The sequence below is a fragment of the Girardinichthys multiradiatus genome, chromosome 7 (genome assembly GCF_021462225.1).
Source record: "Girardinichthys multiradiatus isolate DD_20200921_A chromosome 7, DD_fGirMul_XY1, whole genome shotgun sequence".
Taxonomy (NCBI): Eukaryota; Metazoa; Chordata; class Actinopteri; order Cyprinodontiformes; family Goodeidae; genus Girardinichthys; species Girardinichthys multiradiatus.
This window is the reverse complement of record NC_061800.1, coordinates 19,980,148-19,993,155: the sequence shown is the minus strand read 5'-3', so window position 1 is coordinate 19,993,155 and position 13,008 is coordinate 19,980,148. Positions and strand designations below refer to the sequence as shown.

At 40.8% G+C, this 13,008-nt stretch overlaps 1 protein-coding gene across 1 annotated transcript in view; it reads right to left on the bottom strand.

Moving 5' to 3' along the window:
* spryd7b (SPRY domain containing 7b) overlaps positions 1–5,233 on the bottom strand; it is a 40,081-nt gene extending 34,848 nt beyond the window's left edge. Inside the window, exon 1 of the mRNA XM_047369561.1 lies at positions 5,104–5,233. The gene's annotated coding sequence lies outside the window, so the exon portion shown is untranslated. The remainder of the gene's footprint in view (positions 1–5,103) is intronic.
* Between the last annotated feature and the right edge of the window lie 7,775 nt (positions 5,234–13,008).

The following is a 13,008-nucleotide window of genomic DNA, read 5'->3' as shown; positions in this document are numbered from 1 at the left end:
CCTCCCTGGATAATATTTGTTTATATCCTCCATCTGGCTCACACTTTATTCTTCTCTCTTCCAGGGTCTGAAGTTTTTGCTTGTTTGTTTTGGTAGGATTATTATTCATATTTTTATTTGCAACCCTTGTACAATCTGTATGCTTACTTACTGACTTATGACTGACTGTCTTGACTGGGCACATTTAATGTAAGATAATTTATGTCAGTTATAGATTTTTTTTATTCTTATATAAATATATTTGTGAGAACCCACTTTGTAAGAGTATTGTGCCATTGTTTTTGATTATTCTTCAGCACACTTCTTCTTTCAGAAGTCTTCTGCTGTTTGATTGACACAAACAACATTCCTATTTTCACTACTCATTAGCATCCTCTTAAAGGGATAGTCCAGAATTTCTGAGGTGAAGTTCTGTTAAAAGGTTACAAGCAGTTATTAGCGTACCAGTCAGGAGATAACTCTCTTTGTGTCTTAATGTAGTACAGTATAAAGGTTATTAACTTCAACCACCCAGAGGCTGAATTTAACTTCTGGTACAAAAGGGGCAAAAGTGGACTTCTGCCAAATTAAAACAACCCTAGTCACAAAAACGTCATGGTAGTTTATGCAAAGGCTATTTAATGAAAATTTAAACCCTCATCAGGTTTGCATTGGATGGTTATTTACAGAGAAGACGATCATTTTTTACATGGAAAATGGAGGCTGGAGGCGGTGCACCACCGATGATCTTCTTGTTTGAAACATGGAACGTGATATAAAGGTAAAACAGTAAAAAGCAAAAGTAATACAACATTTGAAGTAAATGTAAGTAAGTGTTTTTTATTATTTAGGCATTCATGTAATTATTTCTTATTTCTTGTGTTAAAATACAAAATGAAATAATATTGAAATACAACGGTTCTTTTGTTTGTATCTGCTCTGTCCCCTCAGCCCCCAGTCGGTCATGGCAGATGGCCCTCATACTGAGCCAGGTTCTGCTGGAGGTTCTTTCCATTTAAAAGGAAGTCGTTTATTTCTGCTGCTGCTACATGCCTTCAACCCGTTTGCTAAGCTGGGCTTCCCTAGATAAGATCTTAACCAATTGACAGAATTTGATTCTATCCTATTGGAATGTCAGTCAGTCAAGCAGTCAGTCATTTTCTACTGCTTCTTCCATTGTGGGTCACGGGGAAGCTGGTGACTATCTCCAGCAGTCTATGGGCAGGAGGCGGGGTGCACCCTGGACAGGTCTCCAGTCTATCGCAGGGCCCTATTGGAATGTATGCAATTAAATTTTATTCTCTATGTGCAGTGTGACTGTATTGGATTGATTTAATTATTCATTATGGATATCAATTAAATCTTTTTGTCTTGTGAAGTGCCTTAAAATGAGGTATGTCGTGAATTGGCAGTATGTAAACACACTGGAGTGAATTGAAGTTGACCCCCTCATTTGGTTGGTTAATCTGCAGCAGCAGTTTCACTGCAGACCAATCCCTTTGTCTACAACAGTGTAAGTAGTGTCGAGTAACTTTGATAGGTAACTGGTAAAATGTTTGTGTGCAGAGTATGGTTTAAAGACCCTTTGAGATGCCAGAGAAAGTTTCCCGTGGCTGTATGGACCATTGAGTAATCCAGCACTGCCCCTTCCCCTACCTGATGCTGAACACTTCCATTCAGCTGGCTGAAAGTAGGCTACCGTCCTTTACCTTTACTACAAGAAAGACAAATTCTGCTCTTCTGAAAAAAGTACTGTGGCAAAAAAACAGAATGTCATCATATGAAAATGCATCAAATTCATTCAGGTAACACAGTTTTGAAACTACATTTGGCAAGCTGTGAGCAATATGTCTGCCGGCTGCGGGATCTGCTAGAGCCGACAACTCGACTACATATCTCAGTGTTACTCTACAAAGAGAGAAGGGCAAAAGTAATAACCGTTTGCCCATTGAACATAAAAACATTTTGTTGAATAGTCTAAAAGTACATAAATGTTATAGATAACATTAGTGTAACAAGGTATAGGAAGTTTGATAGTCTTGAGTAAAAACAGCAGTTTTATAGGATCATGGTATTGGCACAACAAAGCATAACATGATATAACTGAAACCACATGTAGTGAGATTTAAAAATATATAGAATAAACATAATCTAAACTTGACACATATAAAAAAGGTATTTACTGTTTAGATAACTGGTTAATTAGTCTGTCTATTTGCACAGGTGACAAGCACTCTGCCACTCTCATTAAAAGGACTTTAAACCACAGAATTAGTATGAGGGAACATTTTAGGGATTCTGAAACCATGACTTTTTAAAACCTTGGTACATGCGACCATCTCATGCCAAATTGCACCTATTACATTACATTCTTGCTTTAAATTTGTTATGAAGATGGGGCGCAGTGTAGAAGTAGAGTGTGCGCACAGTATACAGAGGCTATGAGTCCTCGACGCAGCCGCCTGGGGTTCAGTTCCTGACCCTGGAACCTTTGCTCCATGTCTTCGCCCTTCTCTCTCTGCCCATATACTATGAAATACAGGCCACTAGTGCTACAAGAGTTGAAAAAAAAAATAATTTGTATAAATATTTGAGTAAAAACCCAGTTTTTTACCCCAGGTAATACTGTGTAAATCCCATGCTTATAATATAGAGGATATTCAAAGTCTACACACCCCTGTTAAAATTCCAAGTGTCTGTGATGTCAAAACATGAGACTATTATAACTAATTTAAAAACGATTTTAACCTTTTATATGACATATATCTTGCACAGTTCAAGTGATAAACAAACAATTCTGCAAGAGTAAAAAATATTTTAAAAAGAAAGCTGCGGGTGTGGCGGTGGTGCAGGGGTAAAGCATGCAAATCGTGTATGAAGGCCTGAGTCCTTGACAAAGGCTGTTGTGGATTTGGTCCTGGCCCGTTGATGTTTACTGCATGTCCTCCCTCCTCTCTCCACCCTATTTCCTGTCAACTCACTTTTGAATTAAAAAAAATAAAATAATGGCCACTGATGCCAAAAAATTTAAAAATAAGAAAGGTGCAATAAACTGGTTGCATAGGTGTGTGCATCCATAAAATAATATATTGCTGAAGGAAATTTTATATAATTTCAGCATCCAGTTTTACTTGGTAGGAGTCTGGCAGCATCACACATCCTGACAAGGTATTTGGGCATTCTGCCTTGTAAAAGATCTTCTAATCTATCAGACTGTGAGGACATACCTTGTCCACAGCCGTCTTCGGGTGACCTCATATATCTTCCGCCAGATTTAGTTCTGGCCTCTGGACAGGTCATTTGAAAACATAAATTTTCTTTCAGTGAAAATCAACTTTTGTTGATTTGGAGATATGCTTGGATTTATTGTGAAGATGTTGAGCTTTCTATTAAACACCTAAACGTTTCGGGCCTGTTATAATTTCATCGAACCTAACAAAAAGGCTTGTTCCATCTTTGTCTAAGGAAATGTAACCCCAGAGCATGATGCTGCCACTATCTCATTTTACAATGGTATTGTGCTTTGTTGGTGATGTGCTGTGAAGTTTTGGTGCCAAACTTACCATTTGGAACCTGCTCTCATAGCACATTGTCCCCCAAGGGTCTGGAAGATTTTAACCATGCCTAGCTGTTTGGTTATTTTCTGTGCTACACAACCAGTTCTGACAAAAAAGTGTTGTTGCTCCATATGTGTGTGTGTGTGTATATATATATATATATATATATATATATATGTATATTTATATATGTATATTTATATGTTTACATTTTCCCTCAAACACATTTGCTCATGATACTGTACATGATACATTAAAGGTGAAAATATTTGTTAAATCATCTATCATGCCCCCCCCTCCCCTTCTTTGCATCACGACAAACCTGGCATTTTAACAGGGGTGTGTTGACTTTTTATATCCACCACAAAATGAACTCAACTCAACAATAATTTTTTATGCATTTAATTGATTATTTTATAAATTATTTTAATTTGTTTCATTCAATCAATGCAACTTTATTTATAGACTACATTTAAAACAGCCAAGTGTAACGCAATGTAACCCTAATTAACAGTATTTAAAAACAGAAAGATACATAAAAATCCTAAAACCACCTTATTTCAAGATAATTCATACAATTATCTATTTACTTGATCGATTTATTTCAAATCATATTCGAATGATAGCATATAATACTATTTTTAAACAATTTAGTTAATTTATTGAATTGTGGCACTTTTAACCCTGATTTATTACAGTCTCTAGGTAATAAATACAAATGTAAGTTTTCAAAGAAACAAAATTAAACAACAAAAAAAACAACTTAGTGTGTCTATTGTCCTGTTTCTGGACTACAAACTGAGTTCCCGCGGAAGTCCCGCCTTCCGTTGTCCCACTGTTGCGCCTCGATGATGTAACCACTTTCCAAATATAGCGTGTTGCTGATGGCCGAGTGGCGCCCTCATTGGCCGAGGTGGCTGTCACTCGCGGTGACGTCACCACCGCCGTGTTATTATTGTAAACAGCCCGCCTGCTCTCTCCCACCGACGCTCTGTGCAGGAGCCGACTACTCCATCCAGCCCTTTGTTCGTGCAGTAAAAAACACTGGAGGCGAGGAAGCGCGGCGATCTTCCGTGGAGACCGCGCGTCAAACCTCGCAACAAAGTTGCACAATTCAATTATAATCACGACAAACCTCCGGGTTTATAATTAAAAAATAGCTTGGATACCGCCGCTATGTTACGGGCATGTTTGGGATCCTCTTGCAACCGGCTGCTGCACGTATATCTCACCAACACATTCACGTTTAATCGAAAATGTCTGTTTATTTCTATGTTTTGCACAGAGGCGTCATTTAAACAGTGTAGTATATCCCTAGGCCATATTTAGGGTTGGCAGTTTAGTTGCGCCGCCGTTGTCAATGGCTGCAAAATGACAAACTTCTCATTCTGAAAAACACATGCACACAATGAATATCTCGGCCTGTTACTATAATATTCTGCACCGTCAGTTACACATCATACAGAGACTTTAGACAGTTGATCAGGTCCACTTTTATCTCTACCCACTCGAGAGGTCACACAGCAAAAGTTGAAATTACTCAAGTGTCTGTCTCATCCGTACTTACTCGGTTGTCTATTCTGGAGTCATCGCCCGCATCTCTCTCTCTTCACTCAGTCGCTGCCAGCCGGGCCACCCCTCACCTCGATGTTTCCCACCCGAGCGAGGCAAGTTGACAACAAGCTGCCATTCCCCGACTAAGTGCAGTTTCAGCAAAGCTTCAAGGAAGTTGTTTCTTTTGTTCCAGTATTTTTTGGTTGCGTCAATGTTGCGAAAAGAGAAAGGAGGGGGGGGGGGGGGGGGGGTGTAGGTTAGGGGGAGGAGGAGGAGGCGGAGCGGTGGTGAATCCACGGAGCCACCGTGAGAGGGACGGAAAAAAACACACACATCTGACCGCACTACAGCTATAGAGAGATCCCCCACATCCAAATCCGCGATCAAGTCGTCTCATCAGCTCAGCTCACGTGTTTGGGTGTTGGACCAGCGTCCCGTTCAGAGTGCGCTCAATTGCTCGGGTCCGATAGGCTTTCCAAGATCAGCCTATATACACAGGTCGGTGCGCATAGTGAAGGAAGGAGCATGGAACAGGGTGGAGGGAAAGGGGGAGGCATTTGCAGAGCGCGGCTGAGTTACACATCCCGTACACTGCCATTCAGTTCTTGCGTCGTCAAAACGAGAATGCGTGGTGCACGTACGCCTCTCGTCCACTTCAACTCTGCTGGTTCTCAGGGAGAGCGCAGGGCGGCAGCGAGGTGCACCACAGTTTGCCATCATTGTTTAAACGCACAAAAAAGACAGCGTTTGAATCCGGTCTTTAACATCGATCTTGTCAAGAGAGGTTCATTTACAGAATGCAGGAAAGTTTACATTTTTGCACACAAAGGAAAATAATAATAAAAATATATACAAGAAACAATTAGAGCACCTGTAGGTTGTGTGTCTCAGAGGACCTTAAAGTAAATGCAACAACTATTAGTTAATATATACAAGGAGAAAGGTACTCTTTGATGCGACGTACCTGCCAATCTTCTTGGAAGTGAAGGACTAGGAGGGAGGGGACAGCTGAGACGGCTTACTATGCAGAAATAGGATCGTGTTGGTTCATCGGATAAAAAGGTGAGCGCCGTTTCCTCGCTCTTACAGAAGCGTTGCGTCAGGAAGTTGCCATTGTCAGTGAAATCACCATCACTATGGTAGGTACGCCCATCTATTTTCCTCACCCCCGCCACTACACAGCAGCAACCGAGACCCTTTAGATCATTCTCAACTTGCTCCTAAACGCGTCCTTGTCATCATCAGAGCGCTTGCAGGGGTTCTATGTTGAACTTCTAGCCGACGAAATAAATAAAAGGAAGAGGAAGTAAATCATACGCTGCACACTTCAACTTGAAAGTTCAAGGCCTGACATAGGCCCCTTCAGAAGATATGACAAACTTGCTAAGTAACAGTTACAGTATTAGATCCTGCAACATGCTGTGAGCAAAACAGTCACAAGCTGGGAAAGTTGAGTTTATCATGTTGGAAAAGTATCTCATTACAAACAAGATGCGTCCATTTTTTAAGTAGGCTACTATTGCATTTCTCTCAATACCAACTTTTATCTGCGTGCAAATAGAAGGGCGGCAAGAAGGGCTAAAGCGCTTTAGGCTGTTGTCTGTTGTGGCGCATTATTACAGACAAAACGCGCTCCGTTGAGCTGTTAGGTCTGACATAAGAGACACCTTAAAACTGTTTCTGATGCAAAAACACGTAAAAAGGAAGGTTAAACTCCTCATTTTCTCTCATCAAAGAAGTTGCATGATCCAAACTATCCTGCCCATGCATGGGCTTAATGTTAATTTGTAAATCACGTTGCATTTCCTTTTTTCTTGATAGATCGCTTGCAGAAACTTCAAGGTTTTAATGTGCATGTGTGATGTTTTAATATAGAGGTTTAATGGTATTAAATTAGATTCAGTAACACAGTTTATTAAAAAAAAAACGTGTGTAAAATGTTTATGCTGAACAAAAATGATAACAGAAATATAAAATTATAAGGTTTTGTTTTATAAGAAGCTCTTGTTTAACAAGTTAATCCCAAATAATTTGCTGTTTTGAAGGTCCATTAAGGTTCATACTGAAGATTCAAGTTATCAGTCCCAGGTCAGGCGCACAACATACTTTCCCGCCTGCATTTAATAAGCAAATTTCCTCACACTAAAGTTTCATAACAGTAGAAGCACTGACCTGTAAACTGGTTCTGATAGAGATGAGTAAAAGTTTGTATAAAACCAATAAGAGGATTGCTGTCTTTATGTTTGGGAGTGTCACGCTCGCAGTTATACACGCAGCAAAATTTGAATATTCGCCCGATGTGTGGGTGATGCAGAGTCAGAATGCAAAAGTAGAAACCGTAATCAGGCGCAATTATCTGTTGGGCTGCGGTTCCCCTTAAAGGTCATCGACGAAAAACAAGAAACGCTGCAAAGGGGAGCGTCAAAAATAGTTGTGGAGACATGTTATGATTTCTAAAATTAAATCCGTATAGATCACATAGTTTCTTATATTGAATAAAAAAAATAAAAAAAACCCGCAAGTCTCTCTGTGTCTTATCGCCTTTTTCCCTCTAGGTCAGAATTGCAGAGTGCGCATTTGAAGGTTTTGTATACTCCAACGGGCTTCAGTTCTGTAGACCAACATGCTGCACTGTGCGTCAGCGGTTTGGAGAGAGAAGCAACTAAAGACTAATCATAACAGCCTTCTCCATCTGCGCTAGTGTTTTATGAGTTTAAACTTCTAAAGCTTTTTGCATGAGAAAAACCTGTCCGTGCGTATCACAGCAGCGCAGTAAAGTGCGCAAAGATGAGACAGGAAAATAATCATACATCTCTCCGTTTTTCTTTCACCTAATTCTGATATTTATAAGACGAGAAGAGACTGAAAGGTCATATTGTGTGGGAGGAATCTACCTGACTCAAAACGAAAAACCCTTGTCTGTTTGCGTGTTTGTTTTTTGTATAAGCTATGCCGTGTGAAAAATAGCGCAGATAAGCATCTTAGCTGAATCCATGCACTGGAGACGTTATGGTTGACAAGACACATGCAAATTTAGCAAAAACTGAAATTAGAACTTTGTCAAAATTTAATAGCAGAGTCTTGAAGTGGGTCATGATTAGATTTAACCCGTGGCGCCACCATGGGGTTCAAGGGAAGGGTAACATCAAACCCCTGTCAGTCTCATACGGATACTATATAAATGTAACATAAGGTAAGAGAAGTCAAAAGTTGGTTCATTTATTTAGTTATTTATTTATGCTTGTGGTAATTACTGTCTTTAATCGTTGACCGCATACTCCCAGTCCCACAGACATTTTATTTGATTAAAGGATAAGATAACAAAAAAAGTAATTGTTTAACACTTAACATACTGAATTTTCTGTCCTGCATCAGGTGACTGATTTGCTTTAACAAATTGCAATGCAAAATGCAGCCTAGATCCCAAAGCTCTCTTAGGACTGCACAACTCAGGTCACATTATAGCACACTCCTCACTCATGTCATCTATACTAAAAATGCACCGCCTGCATGCAAACTGCAACTGCCACTCTGATGATATACTTGTCAGCTGGGGACATGTTCCAAGATCAATGATGTGCACTCAATTAACCTGATGGACAAAACATCAGTGAGGTTATGGAAGGCAATGTGTGTAGAGTTTTTATCTCTCTGAGTGTCCGTAACTTGTGTTGTCTCTGGGCCTGGAGACAGTGGGTGAGGCCCTGCCTCCTCCAAAGCACCCTGTGTCCAGAGGGGAAGTAGGTCAACAGAGTCCACTGGTTGGTGAGTTGGAACGATGCTGCATTTTCTCTCACACATGCACACGTACGAAAGTTCGCGAGAAAAAGGCAGGAGAAAGAATATCCCTGCCTTCAGTTGAGGGGATAATTGAAACCGTTTGTTCCATTTGTCCCCTTGAATAAACTGTTGCAAACTGGGCACAGAGAAGGTCGATGGAATGCTAGACACCCCTTCTGCTGGGAAGAAGAATTTTCTGGTTTTAAAGGTCAGAAAGAGTCAGCTGAATCTGTAGGTTTTAGTTTTAATGCCAAATAAAATGTAAATGGCACATGAGTACATGTGCATTAATGAAGGGGTGTCTATAGAGAGTTTTTTTAAACCGGCTTTTAGCTGGGGGCCACCAGTAATCTTCAGGTACCACACGAAAACTGAAAGCCATTAGAAATGTCAGAGTTTTCTAGGTATATGAGTGATCAGTGATCAACATTCAGAAGCGGCTCAGTATGAAGGGCACAAAAGTGACATGGGACTTAAAGATAGATGGATAGATGGATGGATGGATGGATGGAAGGATGGGTGGCTGAAATGGACAATTAAATTAAATTAAAGGTCAAATTTGAGATTTCTAAATGAACATTTATATCCTTGATCCATGAAAGTACTTTAAAAATGAAAATAAACAAATATTCAATTTTCTGTGTATGTTGGAACGAAAGGCTTTATTAATGGGCATGAATTGAACTATGAAGGGATATAATGGCAACATGTGGGTACAAACTGGTGACTGGAAAATTGACCTGGAGCCAAATAAATAATCTAGCAACTCAAGCTTGCTGCTTGAGTTGCAATAATATTTTTTTTTCAAAACAATATACACATAAGACCAGCAACATTAAGTTGCGAGATTTATTTATTTATTTGGCTCCAGGTCAACTCTCCATTTATCAGTTCGTACCCACATGTTGCCCGATGCGTGCCATTACCATTGCCTATCCACATTTTCCTGTTGCCACTACTGCATTATTGTGAGGTAGATTCAAAACACAGCAAAACCACCTTTGATGCAGTACCAACACTTAAATGATGCAGCTTATATTAAATGTTCGGCATGTTTACACACAGAAATGATGTCAATTGCCATGTGTTAATATATAAGTTTACTGAAAAACAGCATTTTTTATCTGCTCCTCATTTGATTCATATTCTGCATAACCTAGCTGACAGGAAATTAAACTCACACACACCCTCAATGTATGATGCCTGTATGGTCAAAACGCAACCTATAGGGACGACTTGTCTTATAAGTTCCTCGATTTGCTCTGTTTAGTCAGTCAACACAATGTGAAACATCAAGTAACCTTCCTCACCTAGCTAAACACAATTTAAACAGTAGAAAGAAAGTACACATAGTGACTTACCACAGAGGTATATATTTCCTTTTCAATCACCTGCAAGTTATATATTATTTACATGCATGCAAATGTCCTCTGTAAACCAGGAAAAAGAAGGTGTCCAGAGCCATCAGCTGAATCCTGGTTTCTCTGTCCTCTCACTTGAGAGTGGGACTCATGAGTGAGGGGAAAAGGAGAGGCTCCATTTGCATTTGTACAGTATGCGTGTGCAAGGGTGATAAAAGGCGCAGAGAGAGAAAACACCCGGAAGTGACAAAACACATCAACTATTGGAGGGGCTGGTGTCTTATGAGTGAGGCCTATGACTAAGATTGGAAAAGAGTAGGAGTGTGCCTGTGCCAATGTTGCCATACCAATGCTGCGGAGAGAAAAGGCAGAGGGTAGGAACAGGGTGATTTTGATTGGACCAGGGAACGGACACACCAAAAATGAGACCCAGAATAGTGCTACGTGTGTGTAGTGGGATGCATTTCAGTAAACATTTACATTTAAGTGAAGGTTGCGTAAAAGTGCTAAGAGTGTTATTCCAATGCCATGTGCAATATGTGCGTAAATGCATTTCTGCGGTTGTGAATTATTAACTTATTGTGCTCACGAGACAGACTGCATAACATGTGCTCTTTAGCAGACCTAAAGAGAGAGCCTGCAGTCCTTCCAGTAAAACGCACAATGAAGTAAAGGGACTTAAAGACCACATTGAAAGATGGTTAAAGGGGAAGTAGTGGCAGTAGTGGCTAAAGTCTTCTGCTTCCCCCCTTTCTGTTCCACCAGTATCTAATCTTATACCAACGCTGAAAGAAAGATAGATGTTGATTTTTATCTGGTTCTTTAGTTAGCTTTTGCCTTGCCAACTTTTTTCTTCATTTTGTGGATTTACACCCTCAAGTCCTGATGAATCCTCTCTGTTTCACTTCCCATTGCTCTTTTCTGTCACACACTCCTGTACACGCTTCACAATGTATACTGTTGAGTCCGTTTTCCACTGACAGCAGTGAGTGATAAAGAAAATTGATTCATCATGTATTAGCAAAACAAATCTTCCACTGTCAATATGCTCTAAAAGGGAAAGTGTGGTTGTCTAAGTGTTCAAGAGCAGGACAAGGTCTGAGTATTGCAATGCTATGTGTGGTGGAAACATGACACTTCACATTACCCTGAAACACATTACCCTGAACACACCATCCCTATGGTAAAACATGGTGGTGGCAGCATCATGCTGTGGAGATCCTGTTCTTCAGTAGGGGCAGGGAAGCTGGTCAGAGCTGATGAGAAGATGGATGGAGCTAAAGACAGGGCAATCCTTGAAGAAAACATTATAGGCTAGAAGTTTGAGGAAGACCATTAGTGAACAAAAACAGCATGATGAAGACCAAGGAAATAGTATCTGAATTACCCAAACTTTAAACATCTCACAAAGCAATGCTCAATCCATCACCCAAAAATTAAGAGTGTGGCACCTACCAATGCATCATCATCCACCTCAACTAACAGGCTGGTCGAGGAGGGCATAATTCAGAGAAGAAGCCAAGGGACACACACACACACACACACACACACACAAACACACACACACACACACACACACACACACACACACACACACACACACACACACACACACACACACACACACACACACACACGCACACACGCACACACACACGAGCACACACACACAGTGGACCTCAACTGCTACAGAGACGGAGACATACACCACTCCAGCTGGATGCTGGTCCATAGGTGTCTGGTTTCAGATGGCAGGCATGCTGAGAGCACACTGTGGAGCACAGCACAGCCAAGTGGGCAACAATGGAAGCACGTAGAGGCTCGGGTGTCCCTGCCACGAACCCAGTGTGTGACAGAAAATGTTTATGAATCTGGTGCCATGTGTACACATGTTTAGATGTTGCCGTGCACATAGCATACGTTCATATTCTTCTGGAGAGTTCATGTGCTCATGTAGATTGAGTGTTTTTGTTGTTCTCTGGTATTGATTCCCTTGCACTCTAGTTGCACTTGACCAGCACTCATGCATGCTTCCCTCAAGATCGTAACACCTGCAAATGGCAATAAAGGAAGTATTTCTTGAAAAAAATGCATATATGCTCTCTGAAACCCTGAAACGCACATGAAACAGTCTTACAGAAAACAAAGAAGGACAATTCAGAACAGAATCTTTGTCTTCCTGATCGCGTCTATCTTCATTTGTCCAGCTCTTTATTTACAAGTCGCTCACTCTCCCTCTTATTCTCTCCCTTTAACTAACTGGAGGATGCTAACCCATCAGGTCCCTTGGCTCCCCTCCATAAGATGATGTCATTTCAGATGACATCACCATGCAGTGTATGTGTGTTTGTGCTGTGTGTATGAGTACGTGTAGTACCCCCACCCTCCTCACCTCACACCCCCATTTACACACACACTTCTTCCCTCATCCTGCAGCTCTGCTTCTTTCCTTAGAAGAAAGGCGCTATTTGACAAACGCCAGCTACACCCACCATAAGCCAAACTGCCATGCTTGCACAAAGGGCTTGGGTCAAGGAGAATGAGAGGGAAACGGACGGACTGCCAGGAACGCAAAAACATGCACACACACACTCATACACAGAAGAAGGAGGAGAAGTGGTGTTTAGAGTGGTGGTAGTAATGCTGTGAGGGCAGAGAAAGAAGTGTGGAGGTGTGGCAAGAACTCGAAGAGGGGATGGGCACTACAGAGGCGATTTGGTTTAACTACACAACATTGCTGCTACTATAACACCACAAAGCCAAGGCATAAACTGTCA